The sequence below is a fragment of the Condylostylus longicornis genome, unplaced genomic scaffold, assembly GCF_029603195.1.
Source record: "Condylostylus longicornis isolate FDR11 unplaced genomic scaffold, ASM2960319v2 ptg000008l, whole genome shotgun sequence".
NCBI classification, from domain to species: Eukaryota; Metazoa; Arthropoda; class Insecta; order Diptera; family Dolichopodidae; genus Condylostylus; species Condylostylus longicornis.
The window spans coordinates 940,529-965,214 of record NW_026577977.1 but is presented as its reverse complement, the minus strand read 5'-3'; the positions used below and the strand labels follow the sequence as shown (position 1 = coordinate 965,214).

Sequence of the window (24,686 nt, the reverse complement as noted above, 5' to 3'; positions counted from 1 at the left end):
TACACATTGAATGAACAGTTATGTATAACTATTATTGAAAGGAACACAAGGATATAAAGAAATTTTTTCCATTTTTCTCGCTCCTCTTTAATTTATTTAGTCTTCTTGTTTTCATTCCTTTGATAATAATTCTAAAGTGAATCTAATATTTCTTTTACTTTTAAATTAAGTGAATTTTAGAATATTTTTTTTAAAAATGTAAAATAAAAATAATAATAAAATAATCAAATTTAATGTTCGCTTTTATAGTGTTAATCGGGTTCATATTGTAATAAAATATTTGAAATGTTCTTATATACCAAACAAAAATTGTGAATTAGAATTTTAAATTTACTTAAAAAAAATATTTGATAATACTAAGTTATTATTAACTTGAAATTCGAAATTTATTCAAATCTAATCTCAAAAATTAAAGTATAATTACTAAATTGTAGCTCTATCATTATTAATGACATAGATCTAAAAATACTGCTTATTTTTAAATAAATAATGTAAAAAAAATAAATTAAATAATATTCACATAATTTTATATATACATATATATATATACCAGAATTATGTCCATATAGTCTTTTGTACTTTATAAAGGATCAAATTTTCTCAGAAAAAGAAAATTAATAAGTCATTTTTTTTTTGTAATACCTAGTATATATAATTAAAATCAAGGTTATTTATAAAATAAATATAATTAACATCTTAAATATTTTAAATAATAAAAGTAATAATTATTAAAATAATTACTAAAATAAGTGAATTATGCTGTAATTAAGATAAAAATAAAAATAAGATAAATGTTTTTACACATGAACTAATTTTCTATATAAAATAAAGGATTTATTATAGAATTATCCGCAGATATTTTAAGAAAATCATAAAGAAAAAAACTTAAATTACAGTGGCACTCCTATATAATTAATAATTAAATGAATAAAGGTAATAATTTTATATTGTTCAATTAAATTTACCATATTGAAATAAATAATGTTAATATTAATTCTTTTATAAAGTGCTTTGAATACACTATATAATTAGACACTTTGCTACTACTATGTAATTAATTCGACTTACAAGCTAAAAATTAAGCTTTTTATACATAGTTATGTATAGTAAGGCTATTTGATGGAATTAGAATAAAAAGAAATTTTTTGTTGATAAGAGTAATGACTCAATAAATTCTTTAATAAGCAATATGTGTGTATGTATAATAAAATGATTATTAACATTAAAGTTTCCCAATTTTTCCCTTCTTTTCCCTTTCCTTAAAATTCGTAGTTGTTTGAAGGTTAGATTTATTTAGCTGTTATTCAAAAAACAACCTGAAACAGGTTTTTTGTTCCTTTCCTCTTACTAATACCCAAAATTTACTATAATATTTGTTGAAACAAAAATAACATTTCATATTGTATTCTAGTAGGTATAAGGAAGAAACCGATCTCTGTGTTAAATTTGACCCTTCGTAAATATTTGTAAATATTCTAAGGTGGAACAATAAAATTATAAATGAATGAATGAATTTTGGGTTGGTGCGGCTGGACTAGATTTCAGTAAATCGGTTCAGATTATAGTGTCGGCGATATTGATAGATTAATCAAGAGAATCGGGTGGCTTAGATAGGCACAATGACGGTCTGGTGAACATGTAGTAGTTCGGTGGGCTTGCTACACTTATTACGTTAATCAACCAACCAACCATGCATAAATCATATTTAGATTTAATTAAATATCTTGATGCGATAATTTTTGCTATGATTTTTGCAAATTTTTCAAAAAATTATTGAAAATATCGGAACAGTTTTTATTCAAATATGGAATAGATCAAATCAGAATATCTTTATAATTAAAAATATTATCATTTAACGAAATTAATTCATTAATAAAATTGTGAGAATTAAAACAAACTATAGGAACTATCCTACAAAGTATAGGAGCTATTTATCATTTTTAATAGAAATTTCAACCACAGTTTTAAGCCTGACTATCCACAGCATGTTTCTATGCGAATCAATTATATGATATCTAAATTTTTCCTCCCAAAATTTATACACAGCATCCATTTCATATATTAATACAAAATTATTTCAATTTTAACTTTTACTTTCTATATAATTTTGTAAAACTAACGCAGTAATAATTGGCACGTTAAAGTAAATTGGGGAAATTTTTTGGTATATCACTAAACTCCAATTTCTCATCTAAGTATATCTATATTTTTATAATATGAAAACATCAAATTAATGAAAAGTGATTGAAAATCAGTATTGTGTTTTATTGCAAATATCACAAAATAATTTTTTATAAATTTATAATGAAAATTCATTTAATAGTACCTTGAATGATATATTTGTAGTATACATCTGTACACATCCTGTTATAATATACATAAAACAAATATTACATGAATATTATAACATTGATGTAATTTAGGTTGCCTTGTATTAAATATAACCTAAATACAAAATATAGAGAATTTTTTGATATTAAGGAAGCATACGAATATGGATGCATATATACACAGAAAATTCCCTTTCTCTATATACATAATTATTATGTTTCTAGCGCTTTATGTATATTAAGTGTATATGTTTATGGGATTAGTTAATTTCAGAAATTCATAAATCAAATTATTTGCAATAACAACAATAAGGTCCACCTTCCCTCATTTTAATAAGTAACATTATTGATTTATAGGAAACCACTAATAAATTTTGAAATATGACTATACGATTAATATTATATGCAAAATTATTTATTATCCTTATTAGCGTTCATTTTAATAAAGAAAAAACGGAACAAGTCTATAATATTAGATTATTTTTGAGAAATTGTGTTAGAAAAAATTGCCATTATACATCCAATATCTTGCTAAATGAATCTTAAATATCTTGCTGGATTATAGTACATACAATATGATGTTATTATTGTGTTATAATTGCTTATCATACTAGCTGCAGAATTTTATTGTAAAATTTCGATTCGAAGTTTTTTCTAAAGAATTATAAGATTTGCTTAAAATGGTAAAATAAATTCTACTGAGTTTACAATTACGTGTGCTAATTTTTCATTTTCTTTTGCTTTGATAAAATTATTTTAAAAATTCTGACTGGGAAAATATCATAATTATTTTAAAATTTGTTAAAATACGTATTCCAAATACTTTAATTGAGTATAATTATATCCTAAACACACAAACTTATTCTGTTTTGAATTATACTTGGTCCCAAATAGCTTCTACTTCATCTACTTAGTTATGTGTACATTATCTATTTAATATTATCTCCTTTACGTTTTCTAAAATTCTCTATCATACTATTCTTGTGTAAAAATAAAATCATTTGAATTACCTACTGAAATAATTTGAGTCGCAACCACAAATAGATGTTCTATTCTTTCTAAATTTTATATTTTCTTTATAATACACATGGATTATGCACTTTGCAATAAAACATTCTTGAATTGAAATAATTAGTTTTGTTATATAAATAAAAATGTCGGCTACAATGCATTTTATAGCAAAAATATTTTCTATTTGTTTCCACACACACACATTACTCTTAAACCATATTTTTTAATAACGAAATTTTTACTTTTGAAATTTTAATTTTGTCGCGTTATAAGGAATCTTTTCTTTGTACACATAGGTGTCAGATGATAAAATAAATTTTGTAGAAAAAAAAATTTAACAAAAAAAAGTAGAGAAAAATTAATGTTATAAACCATTTTCAGATAGTAACATATTTGGAACTTTTATACATACACACATATATACAATAACGGTTCTATAAGTTTTAATATAGAAATAAATCTTTATCTGTAGGTACATTGTATTTGTCGTCATTTATATTGTGAACTTTTTTGTTAAAATATTGTTATTTATGGCAAAATTAGAATAACCATAATAATTTTTCATGGTTACTTGGTTTCACTTATAATAAAGATCTCGAAAATACCCAGAAATTTTTCAGAATTGTATACCTTGTTTATGTAAAATACGTTTAATGCATAGGTAGTATTGAATCAGATTTGTTGGAGGTTTAGAAAAGAGGTTCCCTTAAAGCAAACGAAAGAAATTTCTACTGCGATTATTTTTTTTTTGTCAAAAACAGGAATCAGGATATTTGCATATCTACAGATTTAAAAACCCAGTTTCTAATTTTATTGTTTCAAATCTTTCAGAAATTTTGTACTATTCTGAAATTTTTGAGTTGACGAAAGTTTTTTACTCTTTTCTCTGCAAATTTGAAATGTTAATTCCAATTCTGGAAAGTTAATGGAGCTATTAAAAAAGCAACGATTATGCGATAAGAAATTATTTTAAATATAAAACCCGTTTAAAAAACAAAAGTAACCTACTTTATAGAAAAGAAAAGTTTTAAATTTAAAATTATTCAAGATTAAGGCACGACCAAAATTGTTCACGTTTTGTTATTTATATTTAAAGCTTATGTAATGTAAAACCTTTTTTAATATTTCCACGAAATTTCCTTCTGATGTTTTTCCACCCATTTTTAGAATATGTTATTTAAATTTTACACCTCATTATTAATTTGCATATAAAAAGAATATTTTCAATGAGGCTTCTGCGCTTGCCTCATAATACAAAATAATATGAGAAGTATTATCTTCTTAGCAAATATAACATTATATTCATAGGCAGGTTACACTGTAAATGTGAAAAGTTGATCATTGCTTCCTGGTTTCAAAGCATTTAAACTGAAAAAATCTTAAAAATTACTGTTAAAAACTTAAAGCAGATATTAGTCAAATACACCAAATTACTAAAAAATTAATTATTTAATTATTGTGAAATAATATGTAAATTATTTTTATAAACAATTTATATTTTTATTTAAAAATTGTCTAAGTTTTTCCTAAAAGCTAAGGTGCTTGCAAAGTTAAGCCATACTTTTAGTTTATTGAACTCACTTAATGCCTTCTTGTAAACATTACTTGAACCTGCTTTGATTTTTTTCTTGAAGCGTCTCTGGTGTTGTGGCTATGCGTTTCAATTTATTGAAAATTTGTATTGTAAATTACTAAACCCTTTAGAATTTTGTGCATATGATCAGTTTTAGTAATTTTCAGCTGTTATTGTATTGTTTTTATTTAGTTTTTTAAGTTTTGTAAAGAATCAACTCCCCCATATTAATATAGTCTCTATATATTATATTGGAATTAAATAAACTATAGAAAATAGAGCTTTTTGTATCATTGAGAATAAAACTGGACATTCCTCTAAAAATTCATTGCTATTTTACTGCAATTTGCAACAATTTCATTAACATGATAACTCCCATCCCAATTTTTATAAGTATACGAACACAGAAAAATAAGTAACGAAAATTAAAAAAAAAAATGTTTACACGCGTATACAAAAAAAAAAATTTTTTCCTGATTTAATTAAAATTTAATTTTGGTTAAAGTTAATTAAAATAAATTTCAATATTATTATTTATTAATTTTCTTTAAAATTAAAATATGAACGCTTTTTTTGTTTTTGTTTTTTTAAAAAACTATTAATTTTTAATAAGATTTTTTTTTAATAATTTTGTAATTGAAATGAGATGACGAAAATAATAAAAAAAATTTGAATATTTATTTTAATTAAGGTCTTCATATTATCAAAGGTATTCAAAAACATAATATGTTAAAATAACATATACAGTACAGTTATGATAATTTGAATATAGTTGGTGCCTCTAAACTCACAATCCGGACAAACAACTTTTATTAATGCAAGGTATATAACGTAGCTAATTCAATATTATAACGAAGCAAATATAAAATTCAAGTCAATGCTCTTGTCATACGATGTTGTACGTAAGGAGTTTTCGAATTTGGTTTTAATTTTTAGCGTTGTTTTCTTGTTAAAGCGTGGGTTTGTTGTTTGAAATGGAGGATATATATTTCAGCAACTTATCATTTAGTCAATTTTGTGTAGACCCGGAAATTCTGAAAAATTGATAATTCGGAAAGACCCGAGTTTTTAATTGGCTGAATTATTTCGGCAATACTGTACTGTTATACAAACCTCTTGCAAAGTTTTCACAAAAATAGTTTAGAGAAACGTTTTTTTTTATAACGATAAAATAATGTTTAAGTTTAAATACCAATATTTTTTATCATTAAAAAAATGACTAATTTTGAAATTCAAATTTTTGTGTTTTGCAAAAATATTGTAAAAGCGAAGTAAAACTTAATATTAAAAAAAAAATTATGTCCAATTTAAATAGGGTTCTGGCACTTACTAAATTAAATGATTTGTGAAAATTTGGTGAACTTATCTTAATTAGTTTTTGAGTTATCGCTGGGACGGACGGACAGATAAAGCTAAATCGACTCAGAATTCGACGCAGATCAAAAACATGCACTTGAGTCTATAACTCAGAACATTATTTTTTAGCGTTACAAACGGTAAGGAGAATTTAGTACGAAACAATGTAAAAAATTGTTTACATTGGTCTAACTTGTATAAGCAATTTTATCACAATTAGGAATAAAATTCAATAATCAGTAAACCGTCATCTTAATAGAAAGTATTACGAATTATTATTTTCTTTTGAATACGTATCAAATATGCTATTCTAGGACATTTCAAGTAGGAAATTTTAATATGCTATTCTATGACGAAAAAATCCAACAATTGAATATGCAAAATAATCGAAAAAACCTACTCAGAAAAAGTTTCACTTTTAAATTGAAAAAAAAAACAAAAAAAAGTTCAAATAGCATCCATACCAGAATCAAGATTATGAAAACTTTTAATGCCTTTAATACTTTATCGTATAATTTTATCCAATTTAATTGATTTTAGAAGCTAAAGGTACTAAAGCAAATTTCAATAAACGAAATTCTATATAGTGAAAAATGTTAGTAACTGTGAAAAAAAAGGATCCAAGTTTTAACTTAGCTTTTTACTTGACATTTTAGAAAAATACTCAATAACCTTTCTCCTTTTCATTTTTTTTTTATTTTTTCGAAATGACGAACCTCAATCAAATTTAAATGAAAGTAAAGTCAATCATATATGAATTTTTTTTGTTATAAAATTACGGCTAAATGTAAGCATATAGCTTGTTATAACTATATATCTATCCAATATTATAATTCAGCAAGCAAAACGTAAAAAAGGAACGGATATCAAATAAGAGAGAAAGAGAGAGAGAGAGAGAAAGAAAAGAGTAGAAGAAAATCAATCGATTAACTAGGGCAAACTTCAACTGTATCCAGAAAATTTAATAATTGGTTCAAAAAGGAAAGTAAAAAAGAATTTTTATTTTGATTACCACTTTTCAGTCTTTTATTTTATTTTTTTATATAAAATTAAATTTTTATATATACATTGTACTTGTATAATGCCATTTGTTTGTATTAAATATCAAAATGAAATGACAAGGTTAACTTTTTGATTGCTCTCTTAAATCAAAAATACTTTAAATAATATGTACTTAGAGGCACGTTCGAATGTGCTCTTTTTTTTCTGAATATTGAATTGTGTTAGAAACTTTGACCTATTAGTCTATACTACATATTTTACTAAAGAAAATTATAGGGCTATATACATATAGGTAAGGTACTGTATTACATTTAAATTTAAAATTCAAACTTTTCATGTTTTTACATAAATTTTAATAAAAATATCACGTAAAGTATTAAAGACCAATAAAAAATGAGTCAAAAAAGTAAAAGTATATGAGTTGGAAATATTTAGTATTCCAAATATATCCAGGTTAATAACTAACAACTCTGTTTCAGCAAATATATGGAAATAAACCAGCATTCATAAAAAAATTATAAATTTAAATCTAAACTTGAGTAAAAATGGCTCATATTGCTGGACATCCTGTACGCCTATTTATTTTTATAACAATATTATTTTTATAAACTTACATAGCTACCAATATTTTTTTTTATAATACTCATTTAATTATGAATATTGCGTAATAAATGGCGTAAATTTGATATTTTTAATTTTGTGTCTAAATCTGATATCAAATATCAACTCAAATATTATTCGTTATTGATTTTTATTTTAATTAAAAAGTTATAAAATATTTGATATAATTAATATTGCATATAATTGGGATACAAGCGAAATATGATAGTATATAAATGATTTTATGGTTTTTACAATATATATATATATATATATAGGTATATATTGGCTACCCCAATTATTCTAAGTTATAAAATATTTCAATATTGAAATTTTTTTTATAATTACCATAATAATATTATTTTGAATAGAGAACCAATAAATTTTACAATTAATGGTGTATTTTAATACATTTAAAATATTTTTATTAAAATAAAAAAAATAATTGGATTTCTGAAAGAAATTATTGAGAGGAAGTTTAGGAATTAATAAAATTGGTACTATTTTATTTTATGCTATTAATGTTGCAAATTAAAATTTTTTAATTGTGAACCCATCAATTAAATTTTAAATGGTATGTACCCAAGAATAGCGCATAATTATGTCCTTAATTTTGAATAATAAAATTTAATAACCAAAAATCAATTTTAATTGTGTTAATAAAAATTTTTACAATTTTAAAATTAAACGACATACTTTTGTTATGATAAGAAAATTTAAAAAAATGTCTAAGAAATACTCATAAAATAACAAATTTAATTTAATAATTTTTCTAATTTTCATAAATAAAGCATTTAACAAAGCTATATTAATATTGCATATCAATAGGATGAATGTTTGAAAAAATTATTTTCTAGAATGCTAGATGATTGATTTACATTTAAGTGTTTGCTTTTAAAACGCTAAAATTGAGAATTTATAAATTTTGAGAGGTGATCAATTAAAGTTTCCGCATATTCCTGATTAATAGTGATTCCTTCATTACGATACGTAGAAGCGGTATGTAGAAGTGCAATATTTTCTTAAATTTTCTGTGAATGTACCAAAAAAACGGAAGCATAGAGGAATAAAAGGGAAATTAATTAAAAATGCGAATTTAGCAAAAAAATTAAAAGCAAATAAAAAAAAAAAAGATTAAACTTTTATTGGTTTTTCATTTAAAATTTTTTAATTCTTTTTATTGTTTTTTGTTTTTAATAAAAAGAATATTTTAAAAGATAATTAAAGGAATAATTGCAATTTTTTTCTATTCTATTTATTAAAACTTTTATTGTATATTAAAACCTTCTCTTTATACCCGTACGAACGTATGTTCGAAGGGTATACTAAATTTGCCTTACCGTTTGTAACGCTAAGAAATAACGGTGTTAGATATAGACTCAAGTGTATGTTTTTGATCAGCGTCAAATTCTGAGTTGATTTAGCTTTGTCTGTCCGTCCGTCCGTCCGTCCGTCCGTCCGTCCGTCCGTCCGAACGATAACTCAAAAACTAATTGAGCGAAGTTCACCAAATTTTCACAAATGATTTATTGTAGTAAGTGCCAGAACCCTATTTAAATTGGACATGATCGGGGTACCGGTTCGGGTAGCTGCCATACAACTTCAAAATTTATTTGGCTATATCTCAGAAACTATAAAAGTTATGGTATTGAAATTTCACACAAATGAATATATTAGTAGGGCCAATATGCCATATAAAAGTCGTTGAAATTACTTGGCTCCTTCTGGTACCTGCCATACAACTTCAAAAAATTTTTGGCTATATTTCAGAAACTATTAAAGCTATGGTATTGAAATTTCATACAAACGAATATATTAATAGGGCCAATGTGTCACATAAAAGTAGTTGAAATTACTAGGCTCCTTCTGGTACCTGCCATACAACTTCAAAAGTTATTTGACTATATTTCGAAAACTATTAAAGCTATGGTATTGAAATTTCACACAAACGAATATATTAGTAGGGCCAATGTGTCTCATAAAAGTCGTTGAAATTACTTGGCTCCTTCTGGTACCTGCCATACAACTTCAAAAGTTATTTGACTATATCTCAAAAACTATAAAAGCTGTGATATTGAGATTTCACACAAGTGAATATATTAGTAGGGCCGATGTGCTTGATAAAATTCGCTAAAATTTCTTGGCTCTTTCTGGTAGCTGCCATACAACATCAATAGTAGTTTGGCACAACCAGTATTTTGAATAACAAATAGTACTGAAATTTTGCATAAATTAATATGGTAATACGGCAACTTAAAGTCATAGTCTGCTCCATAGTTAGTTATGGCACATTAGTTATTCGCACATAGGATAAGAAATTCGTACGGGTATCACAGAGTTGACAAGGTCAACTCTATTTTTTTTCTCGTTTTAATTTTAAGTTATTGGTAATCTTGAAGTTCTAGGTTTTATCAAAAATTGTGAGCAACAATAAAAGTCCTTCATCTAAAAATCCTTACCACTTACATACTCTTTTACTATTTCTATTAAATTTTAATTTTGGTTCAGTCTCCTAAGAAATAACGTTCTTTGTTATAAAGAGTTCATTGATACATGGACTCTTTATTCATAACATCCTTAAATCTTACTTAAATTTTCTTAATAAAAAAATAATCTTGAAAATTCTATACAAATAAACTCTAAATTTATATAATAATTATAGAGAAAATATTATATCCTTTAATTGTTTCAAGACGTATTCTAATATTGTCATAAATTATAAAATTTTGTATTAAAATGCCATGTAGGTTTATTTTTTGCTTATAATATCTTTGAATATGCAAAATTTAATAATTTATCAGAATAATAATAAACTATCACTGATCTAATATACAAAATAATAAAAGCAATATTATATAACAACAACAAAATTAATTATTTCCTTTTTATTTTATTATTATTTTTATTATTTACTAATCTAAAATTCTTTTGATCACTTCCTTCATTAAAAACAAACCAATCCCTAAAGGCAAAATATTATTAATAAGTTTTCAAAATATTCTTAAAATTTCTTCTCAATTTAACTGGGTAGGTACGATACCTATTCCAACATACTCTATTAAAAATACAAAAAAAAAGCAAAAATTTCTTATAATAAAGCTAAAAAAAACTAGCATTTTTATACACACACACACACTTATAATATATAAAATAGAGAATATTTTATAAATAAATATTAAAATGATCCTTAAAACAAAATTAAGGATATCAATCAAAGAAATTCTTATAAAGAATCTAAGAATGTATACATATTATGTATGTATTCATGTAGGTATTCTATACATAAATAAAAAATTTTAAAATTAAATAATTTTTCATTTGATATATAATGAACTTTCATAAAAAAGTACTTAATAAAAATACTATCACAGAGTCATAAAGCAAAAAATATTTAAAACAAAAGAAGGAAGCTACTCGTAAAAAAAAAAAATATTTTGTTTTTGAATTTTTGACATTTTAATTATTTATGTACCGCCTGTAGCAGATTCAATTCTAAAATATTAAAATTTTATTTTATCAACAAAAAATAAAGTAAATAAATAGGAGAAATGTTTTATATAAAATTCTACATATAAATATTTATATTTATATACGAGTATATGTATGTACTCCCTGTATATAACATAAGCTATAATGAAGGGTATAATAAATATGATATACGGAGATTGAAATCACTTGAAATGAGTGCTGTAAGAGAATGTACACAATATTCTTGTTGAGCGTAAAATTCTGGGCTGATTTAGATATGTCCATCTTTGCACGATAACTAATAAACACCATCAAACTTACAGAAAATATTAATTTTTTGGCTAAGAGGCCAACTATAGTAATTGGACTAATTTGGAAATCGGATTGGGATAGCTATCATGCAACTCAAACAAATTATTTTAAATATTCCAAAACACAATGAAGTTATTATAATATGAAAATTAGATTTTATATAATATATATTATGAAAATTTTATTAGAATGACTCGATAGGTTCGGTGAATAATTTGAAATATTTCAAAAACTCTGTAAATTCTAGTAAGGAAATGCCAAATTATAATTAATACATGCTTCAAAAACTTTATGTTTTAATTTGATAGTCAGATTATTATGGTCTAGATTATAATATCAGTCGACAGATTTTCAATTTTGTATTATAATTGTATTTTAATTTTTTTGTGAAGAAAACATAGAAAATCTGTATTCTTTCCTATAAATTTTTTTTAATCTTATACTACAATAAGTACATGGCCTTCTTAACAAATTATGTTGTTATAATAGAAAACGAAATTCACAAGCAAAAACAAAATGGAATAAATGGCAAATGGCATAAATTTACTAAAGGAATAAGTATGAGCCACAAAGTGCAATAATAATTCAATCAAAGCTAACATTAAGCTAATTCAATCAAATTGAGCGGACGCAAACAATACATTTACTAAGTAGGGGTTTCTATCTTATACCAAGCTCAATTGTATAGGTATAAAATTATATAGGTATACAATTAAGCCTTGTATACAATCGATCTATATTATATTTTTAAAAATTTAATATTGCTGTTTAACACTATCAAATGTTAGCAATAATGAAAGTTATTTTAGATATAAAATTAAGAAATTATAAGTGAAATCTAAATTCCTATACACTCTCCTCTTTTTCCATAGATATTATAGAAAATCCGCTAACTACATTTATATATATGTAATATTTTGTTTGACATAATAATGGTAAAATTGTGCCAAGAATTTGATATTCTTATTAAAATATGGAATCTCTTTAATGTGCCGGCATAAAACAAGAATTTAAAAAAAAAATTTCATTCTTCTTTTTTAAATTTTAAAACAAATTTTTTGTTTATGTACGTACCGATGTTATTATATATAAAACATAAGTACATGTAAATTTCTATAAGAAAAAATTAATATAATTTTTATTTTTTATTCAAGTATATAATAAAAAAACTATTTAAGCATGCATAGATAGTACTAGGGTAAGCTAAAGAAAAAGTAACCTAGAAAATTTAGATATTAACTCACTTACTGTCTTTCTCTTTCTCTCTGTCTCGTTCTATCTCAACTTTTTTTTTATTATCGTGAAATATCCTTTTTTTTTGTGTTTAACAAAAAAAAAAATACTCATATATATTTTTTGTTTAAAAAAAAAATTACTATTTTTTTTTTTTTGTTTTTTGTTTTTTTTACTCATATTTCGTGTAAATGTGTCTATTGACCTAGTTGGATTCAGTTGCAGAGAAATAGGATAATATGAAATCATAATATCTGTAATGAAATAAAAGTGATTTTTTCTTCTTTTCTTCTCAGATTATGTTTTTCTCCTTTCTTTTTTTTTTTATTTGAGAAAATTTTCTATAGAAAATATTTTTTTTTTTGTACTTTGTTTTTAACTGTAAATAACTACAGTTTTTTTTTTCATTATGAATATTATATATTATTATTTAAAGGCAGTACTTATCATAATATTAAAAAGATTAAGTGAATTTAAGATTTAGGAAGGAGGTCATCTTCATCATCATCATTATCGTGATCAACATATAAATACATACATATATAAAAATAAAATATGAAAGAAAAATATTGTAATTTTGTAATATTTTAAAAGTAATTTTAATTGGTGCATATTTCATTAATGTTAAAATAAAAATAATATTTTTATTTTTTATGTTTTATAAATCTACTTTAGTATGCAAATATCATTGAAAATGGAACTATTAACTTTAGTACTAGACTTTGAGAGTAAGAGTATCTACCTATATAAAATGAAATTTTAGTTTCTTATATTATTGAATTTATTAGGTAAGGACTTATAATGCAATTTTTTATTTTTTACATAGGGCACTTTATTTATTTATGATAATATTAATTAAAGGATTATAAGAATTATTTTACAGAGTTCACCTTTAAAGTGAAATAATCTCTCGGGGGCGGAAAAGTGGGACAATTTTTGTGAGAGCTTAAAAGTAGCTCTTTATTAAAGAGAAAACAGTGTGTCACATGAGGCATTCAAAGAGAGAATCACATTAATAAATTAAGAAATTAATTCAAAGCAAATAATTCAAAGAAAAAAAATTGTCAAAATTTTTCAAAAAGTGGACAATTAAGTACTAAAAGATTTACACTATTCAATTTTTTTTTACATAATTTGAAAGATTTTGAGTTGGTCTTAAAATTATCTCTTAGAAAATTTTTTTTGTGCGATTATCGATTGTAATCTGGACGCTTTCCATTGTATATAATTTTTTTTTTTTTCAAATCGGTTAATAATTGTGGAAATTATAGCCATTTAAGTCGATACACCTTTTTGTCGAAACCAAAAATTTTAAGGGTTAAATAGTCATTTCAAATTGTTCCAACTTTCTGGCCCCGAGAGATTATAACACGTTATAGTATTACGATATATACACTTCAAAGTATTATTATATAATATTGTAATACTACCGTACGGTAGAATGCTTGTACACTGTGTTTCTAATTACAAATATTATATAGAAAATATAAAGCTATTTAATTATGCATGTATTATTATGAAATATATGAAAATTTGAAAAAAAAATCAAAGAATCAGTTTTTCACATTTCAATTCGTCCTTCAATATTAAGATTTTTTTTGTACATACTATATTGACATATGTGCAAACTCAATAAAGAAATATTACAATATATGGATGGTAGCACAATGAAATTGATAGCTTATTTTTTTATGAAATCCAAAAGTAAGTTAGGGTTTCAATAAATTAAAAATAAACAATAGACAGTCAGGTGGCCGAGTAAAAATTACCATGCATTTGTTTAGGACGCCAAATGTCTAGATAAATAAAAATTTCATTCATGTTCGTATTCATAAATTCAAAAATCTCTAATTCGAGATTATTTCATTTAATTTTTAAAATTTCAACACGCATATTAATAATTTCAATTATTGGTACACTCTATATGAAATTTATATTCTATAGAATATGTAGAAGATCATTTTAACACGAAATCACTCGAAATGCATTTTAATCTCTAAATAAAATTAAATTTACATTATCCTGCAGTAAAATAAAATTTTCTCCTTCTTATACAGCAGAGCAGATTTTTAATTATTTGAAAACAAAATTTTCGGTTTTTAAAGGAAATTAAAATAATTTGAAAAGTTTTTAGTAAAATATAATAATTATTAAGTTTTTGACTTAAGTATGCTAACAAACATTTTAATCTAAATGTATTAATAAACCGAAAGCATAGTTGGAAGGTACTTTTACACTTTCCAATGTATACATGTAAGAAATTTAAAGATATCTACTTAAAGTCATTAAAGAACTTTCGAAAATTGTTTTTATTTTTTTTTTTCTTAGATTATTCAAGTCGTTGCATGTACTCAATATTAAATTTTGTTGTTAAAAGGATTTCCTTGAAACGATGTATTTTGTTATTAAAAGTGTTAGACAAGTTTTAATTACGTTTGATACAAACTTAAAGGATAATTTGGATACATTGCACCTGGCTAATGCAGGCATAGTAATTTCTGCAAAAATTTTTTCTTTTTTCATGTAAAATATGTTCTCATTATAAGTGCATATTATGCTTTTGAATGAACATGATTTTTTTCAATTTTTATTCAAATTAGAATAACAATAATAATATGGTAAAATGCTAGAAAGTGAGTACAAATTTAAAAATTTCTAACAGAGGAAGAATAGAGACGAGCGTATTAAAACTTAACAAATTGGTGAAAAAATTTAAATTTTGCCTTCGATAGCATGCGATTTGCCTTTTTTTTTTACAAAAAACTAAATTTCTCCATATAGAGCGCGATTTTTGCCTTCACATTTATTTAGTCTTTTGTAAAAGTACTCATTTCTTATTTTCCTTCTGTTTTTAAGTTTCGGTAAAATTAAATTTCATTAAACAAGAGAACTTTAAAATTTTTCCTCCATAACCAATTTTTCGTTTTTGGCCTCTTTTTCTTCCTTTATTTTATAATTTATTTGACAGAATTTTTTTTTTTTTTTTGAACTAGAAAACACTTTTGTTGATTTAAGGACCAATTACTAAAAACAACAGCAAATAATTCGTTCTATAAAATATTTTGTAAATAAGAAATAATGTTGAAAATTTTTATTTCTTATGTGTAAACAGCGCAGCTTACACTCAATTCACAAAAAAATGATTTAATGGGACGTAATCGACTTTATAAATTTTGTTGAAATTGTGGTATGCTTTTCTTTTCCATCAGGTTCCTTCTTTAAATGCAATGAAAAATTTTACAAGTTTTCATTTTTCTTTTCTGGTATTATTTTTTAAAGTGAAAAGTAAACTTTTTCCATAAATTAAAACAATAACCAACCTACTTAAACATAACCTTAAAAATTTTTTAAGAAAAGGAGGAGAAAATTTTTTTTTTTTTTTATTTTCGTTTTTTTTTGTAACTTTACCAGAATAAAAATGCGTGTTTTATGTTAAAAGACCAAACATTTTTTTTCAATTACGAATATTTTCATAATTTTCTGTTGCTATAATTAAACTCGTAAAAATGCGTATTATTTCAAAGTTTCGGAACGTTTTGGGAACAAGTGAGGTAATTTAAGAATACGTAAACTGAGAGCTATTATAATGTTTGTTTGAAAAACATTGTTGATCTTGAAAAATATGAAAAAGGCAAAAGTTCAAGATTAGAGGAATTTTTTTTTCAAAATAATATCAGAAGAAGTTTAAGTGTTGCTATTTGTTCTGTGATACAGTGAATTTGTTCAATTCCACATATTTGTGAATCTCCGGCTACAAAAAGTGCATTAGTAATGTGATACACAAAGTACTTCCTAAGCAATAAAAAAGAGAGAGGAGAGTTCTGGAAGATTCTCTGATCAATGAAAATTAATGCTGAAAATTGATCTTAACTCATTTATAACTTTAAAAAATGATACTCTTTGTAAGGACATTGACTTTAGTTTTCTTTTATATTGCAGTTTAAGATTTTTCTTTTTAAGATTTATAGAGGAAATCAAATTATAGCCCCCCATTGCAATAAGCTTGATATTATAAAAGAGTTTTCGTTATTCATTTTATACAATATGATTTACAGTTATTTTCTTGTGAACTGTACGCAACTACACTTTTAATTTTTTTCAAATATTTTTATAACCATATGAACTGTGATCAAGGGTATTATAAATTTACCTTATAGTTTGTAACGCTAAGAAATAATGGTAACGCTAAGACATAAGTGTATATTTTTTATCATCGTCGAATTCTGTGTCGATTTTAACCCTAAGAACTCATTGAGGTAAACACATTACTGAATGAGTGATCAAGACAGTGGTTCGGGTAGATGTTCTACAATTTTTGAAGTTATACCTATATCTCAGAAATTATTGAAGCTATAATATAGCTGTTTCGTGCAAACAAGTACATTGTTGGAACTGTTATATGCGATAAAAGTCGTTGAAATTTTTTGATTCCTTGTACTAGTTTCCATACATTTTCAATAGTTGTTTTTTCATATCTTAGAAGCGTGTGTTCGAAAGGTATTATAAATTCGCCAATAGAATAACAAGTTCGTACGGGTATCGGAGAGTTGATATGATCAACTCTACTTTTTCTCATTTATATTATAAGTTGGCCCGGCATGAATCTTTTTTCATAATGTAATTTTTTGAAAAGTTAAAAAAAGAAAATTTTGTGAAGAACAGATTTTGTTTTTGTTTTCTTTTATGTACTCAGTTCGAAGTAACAAAACAACTTAAGTGCTCTTCAGAGTTTAAAATTGAAAAAGATGTGGGTAAACTACAAAATATTAAAATTATCAGTATGAATAAAAATTTATTTCCCGATATATGCCAAATTTTAGGTAACACTTTTTAAAGCGGGCTCTTCATTTAACACTCTACTTTTAATTTTGAGTGTTTTAGGACAATAGCAGTACACTAACTTATAACTAATTTGTTTGATTTATATGCTTGTTTTAAGCACACCTTCAGCCAATTCTCAAAAATAATTATGTAATGCAGCTTGAATAATTATTCGGCTTTACGAATACTAAATGTTTTCAAGATTCGTTACATAAATTTTTAAAACATTGTTAATAGTTCCAATTAAATTGCGATATGTGAGGGTGGTTGTTCTAAGAAAAAATCTATAACAATTTGAAGATAATCGGGAAAATTTCTTAATGTCTTCAAAGGATACAATTTGTTTTTCCTTCTCATTCCTCACGCATTCAGTGCAAGGTCTATATTAAATTTATTTTTTTCGCATTATGGAAAGTTCAAATAAAAAGAAAGCAAAAAAGGTAAAAAAAAAAGTTTATCTGTTTTGTTTTTTCTTCTTTTTTTTGCTTGTTAGAAATTTATTACATGGTGCTTGAAATATTATCAAAACATTTACTTTGTATTTTTTTTACTCTCCTTTGAAAGCATATCAAAAGTAAGAGACCATCACATGTCAAAAAATATGACAATAGGCATAATAAATTTGACACATAATGGCAACCACATGTCACTAAAAACTTTTTGGTTTTTTTATTGGTTAACTTTAATGTGTCAACATGATATTTTTTGAAAAAACAAAAAAAAAATTTTTTTTTCAAAATTGAAATACAAATTATGACAGAAAATTTTTGAATAAATTTTGGAAAAGTGAAATACGATATTAAGAAATGGTTGTAATCATTTGAACTTTATTTGAAGGGGACCCCAAAAAACAAGACAAAATAAAAATAAATTTTTATTTTAAACTTTGCAGACACGTTCCAAAATAAAATAATAATCATTTGTTTTTATATGAAAAGTTCTATAAAATTTTTGTTACAAGTATTTCATTTGAGTCTTCAACACTACGTACTTATAATACAAAATAAAGTTGGTTCAAACCAATGGTTTGTATTGTAGTACTTTTTCCTTCAACAAATGAGAATTCTTTCCAGTCTTTCCAATAAAGTCTTTGAAATAAAGCAAAAATAAATATAAAGATGGGTTCACACAATGCTCGATTTTATGCGTTAGTTGTGTGAGTTAAGAAAAATAATTATATTTTTTAATATCATGGAATTTACCGTTAGCTTTTTGTGTTTATAGAAATTTAAAAAAGCTTGTGGTTTCGGAAATATAAGGTGTCAAAAATTTAAAATTTACAAATTTCAAGAGGCGATAACTTGAGAGGGGTTGGAGATGGAAAATAATTTTCTGTTAACGAAATAAATTATTTATGAATATTTAAGAGCTGCTAAAATTTCAGACTCCTGTAACGCACAGTATAGAAGAAAAACGGCATTAAAAATTTGGAAAAAAACGGGTTTTAGATAACGGTAAATTTTAACGGCCATTTTGTTTTTTTAAAGTTCATAAATAATATGCCGTGATAGAAGAAGCCAGCCACTATTTTTCTGTTTTTTGCAATATTTGAAAAATACTTATTGTTTCACTGTAATAAATAGTTAAAAGATGTCGTTTTTAGAGTTTTAGGGTATTACTTTTAGAGATGAAAAATAGGGGGAGACAGGTGAAAATTTTGTTCTACGGAAATAAGTTTCTAGTAAAGATCTGTGTACATATAAAATTTTAGCTTTCTGTCTTCAAGGGTGTAGAAGTTTTGTAAACAGACAAACGAACAGACGGACGGACGGACAGAGCGAAACTAATACGCACTTTTTTTTTTAAATTTTTTGGAAAAGTGCTAAAAATTGACAAAAGAATAATCAAATTTTGAAAATATTTACTATATACATATAGACGTCTCAATTTCTGAAATATTTACATGCTAATTTTATTGTCATCTCTTTCTTTTTATAAACATATTTTTTTTCTGATTTCGGATAAAATGTTATGATGATCAAATCCTGTTACATACATCCATAAGAGCGTAAATATTATGCAGATTACTTGAAATATTGTTGGGAATATTTTTAAATTGCATGTGGTTTTCATCATTTTTTTATGGCATTCTTAAAATGGAAATGAAAATATGAGAGAAGTTAATACTTTCATTCTGATGAGCTAAGAAAGAAAATTCACATAAGTAATAATGATGATTTAGTAAGATTTTTTTCCAAGCAAAATGATCTCATAATATTTGTACATAATATTATTCAGTTTGTAAGCGCGCTGAGTGTCAGAATTAAAAAAATTTGCGATGTCTTGAGATTATTCAGAAAGGTATTTTATTGCTTTTTTTCTTACATGTACTTACGAGTCAATTTACTATACTGAGTTTTAATTGGAATTTATGAGAGTTTCTTGAGTTTTTTTTAAATTCAAGTGAGAATCAATTATTATTGAAATCAAAACCTATGGTGTAGTGTAAATATTTTGAAATGTTCAATTATTCAAATGGGATTTTAAATTAATTTCTAAATTGAAAATAAAAGGTTTATAAAAATATTCTTAGAATATCGTAATATAATATAGATTACTGTAATGGCACACTACAACTATTAGTAGGCAAATTAACTATTCCGACATTCATACATCTGTATTTTGATTATATTAGTCAGATTTAATATCACAAATTGAGTGAATCAATATCTAAATTTTCATTTATTACACAATATGAGTCTCTTTGCCTTATTGTCAGTTCCAAAATATTTGGTAACTAAATTTAATTACAATTAATAAAGCAACTTCGTAATTATTTTATTGTTCACATTCAAGCCAATGTAAAAATTACTATTTATATACAAAAGTTTTTCATAAAAAATTAACACAATTTTAAGGGCAAAACATCATTATGAAATACTTTTATAATTATGGTTCTATTTAAAAATTTTTTGACTCAATTATAAAAGTTTTTCTTATAAATTTTTTTTTCCTCAAAAAAGATTACTTAACTATACTAAATTCTTTTGTATGATTTTGTCAAAGATTAGGCACTTCTTTTAAAAAATATTTTGACGAGTGTGAGTTTATGAATAGCGTTTTTATTTGTATTTTTTTCTGAGAAAAATGTCTCCAAATCAGCTTATCTATTCTTAACGTCTATAAAATTATCATATTATTTTCTTTTTTTCATATTTTCTTTTGTAAATTATGTATGTAGAGAAATAAGTACGATTTCATATGAATTTTCTGTTGCTCTTATATGGAATAACTATTGAAAAATAATTTTACAATAAGGTTTCAAGAATTCAACATCAGCTGTTGTATATATAACAAACCAGTTGATATTATTTCCGATATTATAGCAGATGCTCATATGATTTATGTTGTAGCTATTCAAAACATTGGAAGGGTACCCTCCTCTTCTAAATATAGATAACATGGAGAATCAGGTTTAGATTTTTATTGTGTATAAAATTATTTTATTAAATCTTCTGTATTAGATTTCCATAAAATACACTTCAATATTTTTCATGCTTTCCTTCTCTGAAAGAAATTTTCACTATTTTAGTAGCCAAAAAACGTAACTAGATTTTTTTTAATGTGAATTTGCTTAAAAAAATTTACAAAATAAGCAATATTCCTGCCTCTATATTGAAAGCATTTTTATTCTGTAGCTGGTTATATCCACAGCTGGTTTGTGATATATAATGTCTAACCAAATAGTATGACTGTTTTTGCAACAGAACATATTTTTCTTACGAATCTCACTGTAATGCTCTTTTTTTGTGCAGCAATAAAATATTGCTGTAATAGCTAAAATATTTTTAGACAATTTGGCCAATTTATATATAAAATCTGGAAAGAGAATGCTTAAGTCAAATTAAATAATTGCGAAAATAATAAAATTTTATACTGCATCTGAGTAACTATTAGCTCTGAGAAGCGAAAACAACTTGCCTATTTTAGTACCACAAGATAAAAAAAGTAACAACTAATGTTAAGAATACAGTGCAATAGAACATGGCTGGAAGTGTTAATTTTTTGTAATACTTCGATTTTTACCAGTTTTGCTAAAATTAATCACTAGGACCATGCCAAACTATGTCAGATGTAGTAATATTTTTTTTCAATGTTATTTTAAAAAAAAAATTTTTTTCTCTTTTTAAATTTCTCTAAAAAATTTAAATCAAATTCATTTTAATAAAGATTCTCCCTTCAAGTTCATTATAACCTGAATACATACATATGTATGTATTCAGGTTATACATATGTTTATACATACATATGTTTCTATTGAGTCACTGTAAAAGAACATCATTACGAATTCTTAAATGGAACAAGAGAAAGAAATCAAAAGTACAAAAAAAAAAAATGAAGGAAGGGATTGATGAATTTTTATCTCACATTATGTTTTTTTTTTTTCTGTGAAGTACCAATATTATACACACTTATTCTGTTATTTTCATTTCCGGTTCCAATAAAAGGATCATTAACACATGTTTTGCTTTTTTTACATTTTCCTTTTTTAATCGCTTTTCACTTCAAAACTTTCTTTTTTCTTATTTTTTTTTTGTAAGGATGAAAAAAAAATATGTATTTTGTATTTTTATTAAAATTTTATTTTACAGGTATATTTGAATATACATACATACATATACATACATATATGTAGATATAAAATTTATGTATATCTACATTGTAAAGAGGAAAGAAGAAAAACCAGAACATAATGATTGATTGCATGATTGCTTTTTTTGTCGGATACTTATAAAATGAAAAAAGAAAGAAAGAGGAATCAAAAGTAGAACTTCATATAATTGAAAAGGTGTATGTAAAAAAATCAGAAAACGAAATCTCACCATAATTGGTGTGTCAATAGTGTGGTGGTTCATAAAAACTGAACTTTTTATAAGAGTGTGTATACAAATTACAAAGAATTCTCACTATAAATAGATTTTAACAGTTTTCTTTTTTTTTCTACAAAATTTTATAATTAACTGGTTCATCCTTTCATTAAAAAATTTTTTTAAATGTATTATACAATGTATATTTAAACTGGATTTATACAAAATTTTGACTGAAGAACTATGTAAAAAAATCAATTATTTTTATAAAGTCAATCAAAATATTTTTGTTTTGGCACATTACCAGATACGATCTTATCTCACAATAAAATATAGGAGAGTCGAGAAAATTGTATATCAGTTGCAATAGAAAATTTTATGCTATATTAAAATTTAATTTAGTTTTTCCTATATGTTTTAGAATCGACTCGCATTTCCTAACAACAGATTTTACATCACAAACCAAAATCATACCATGCGACACTTAATTATTCGTTCAATTACAATTTAGAACTTCTGTTCTAAATTCAACTGGATGTACTTTGAGAATATCGAATTTCAAAAAATTTATTTGTATAACATAATATAACAATTTGAAAAATTTTAATATACATACTTTTAAAAATTTAAAATTTTGTTGAATCAATCAAACAACAAATTACCAATTTCACTTATTTTACATATTATATACAGACAATTCATATAAACCTGACCTAATTTTGTCTCACAAATATATTCTTGTATAGTAGTTCAATATATGAAGAAAAAAAAATATGTATGTATGTATACGATTACCATGGTGTGTATACCCTAATTTATCATCAAAAATATATTATATTTTTAAAGAAAAAGATGAATTCAATTTCTATAAAGAAACATTTATTTTCAACAGGATGTAAAGAAAGAAAAATCAGTTGTTCCTTTTCAAAAGACATAATATTTAACATCTGTGAGGATATTGTTATAGGGCTTTCATAGTAACGGTCCAATAAAAATGAGATTTCTAATAATTTTGTTTTGTAGTTATGTTTGTTTTTTTTTTATGTTATATTTTCTCAAAAGGTTTATTTTTGTTTTCACTAAAATGTCATTTTAAGAGGGAATTTTGTTCAAGTGGAAAAATTGATGTGTACAATTGAATACATATATATTTTTTTTTCTTGTGCCCTTCAGTTGAATTCTATTAACAATTTTCATGCCAGGAAATAAACCGGAGCAAGCATAATGTTTAAATAACTGAAATAAGTAAATTTATTAGACACTATGTATGTATATATATATATACATATAAATTACATCATTTTATGATCATATCTAAAAGTTTGTTACAATATTATAGCAATTTTAGAAATTAAAGAAAAAAAATTATATAAGAAATATAAGAAGTGAAAATATAAGGAAAATAAGTAGGAAAAAAAGTCCTTTTTTGTCCTCTTCCCAGAAAAATATAAATTTAATAATTTTTTTAATTGGTTATTTTTGTGATAAATAGGAATCCAGAAATAAAATGAAAAAAATTTTAAATGAAATTGTGTAAAACAATTTTTAATTATAATAAATTACCCCTAAAAATATGCAAAATTTCTAAAATTCAAATTTTTATTTTTTTTCTTTAATTTTTTCCAAGAAAACGATTTTAAATCAAAAATCACTTCAAATTTTACGAGTCCCACAATTTTATTTTATATATATACATCCTTTAAATATTGTTAACAACTTAAAGACTTTTCCTGTTCATATCAAAATGAAAATTTAAAATACATAACATAAATTTTTCAAGTAAAAACATTTTTATTAGTATTTCTACACGATTTACATCATTGTTTTATACTTGCATTGTATATATATTATTAGTATTATATGTATATATATTTGCACCACATGAATATACCAAAATCGCTAAGGATATCTTTTATATTAATTATTTTTCATGCACGCGTATTGAACGAATATTTGATATTTTTATTATTTTTGGTTCCTTTTCGCTCCTCTTTCGTTTTTTTTTTATTTTGCGTATTCTGTTTATATTATATATTACACATTATACATAGAGTTATATAAAATACATATTTTTGGTAACTCAATCAAATGAAACATTCTCTTACTTACAATAGGGTGACTCGAAATATTGTAGGAACCAAAAAGGATTAAATTCGATTAAAAAATAAAATA

General features: G+C 24.1%; 1 protein-coding gene across 1 annotated transcript in view; it reads left to right on the top strand.

Moving 5' to 3' along the window:
* Window positions 1–813: 813 nt before the first annotated feature.
* The window catches only part of LOC129618503 (neural cell adhesion molecule 2-like), a 104,414-nt gene continuing 80,541 nt past the window's right edge, over window positions 814–24,686 (top strand). The window contains exon 1 of the mRNA XM_055533298.1: window positions 814–933. The gene's annotated coding sequence lies outside the window, so the exon portion shown is untranslated. The remainder of the gene's footprint in view (window positions 934–24,686) is intronic.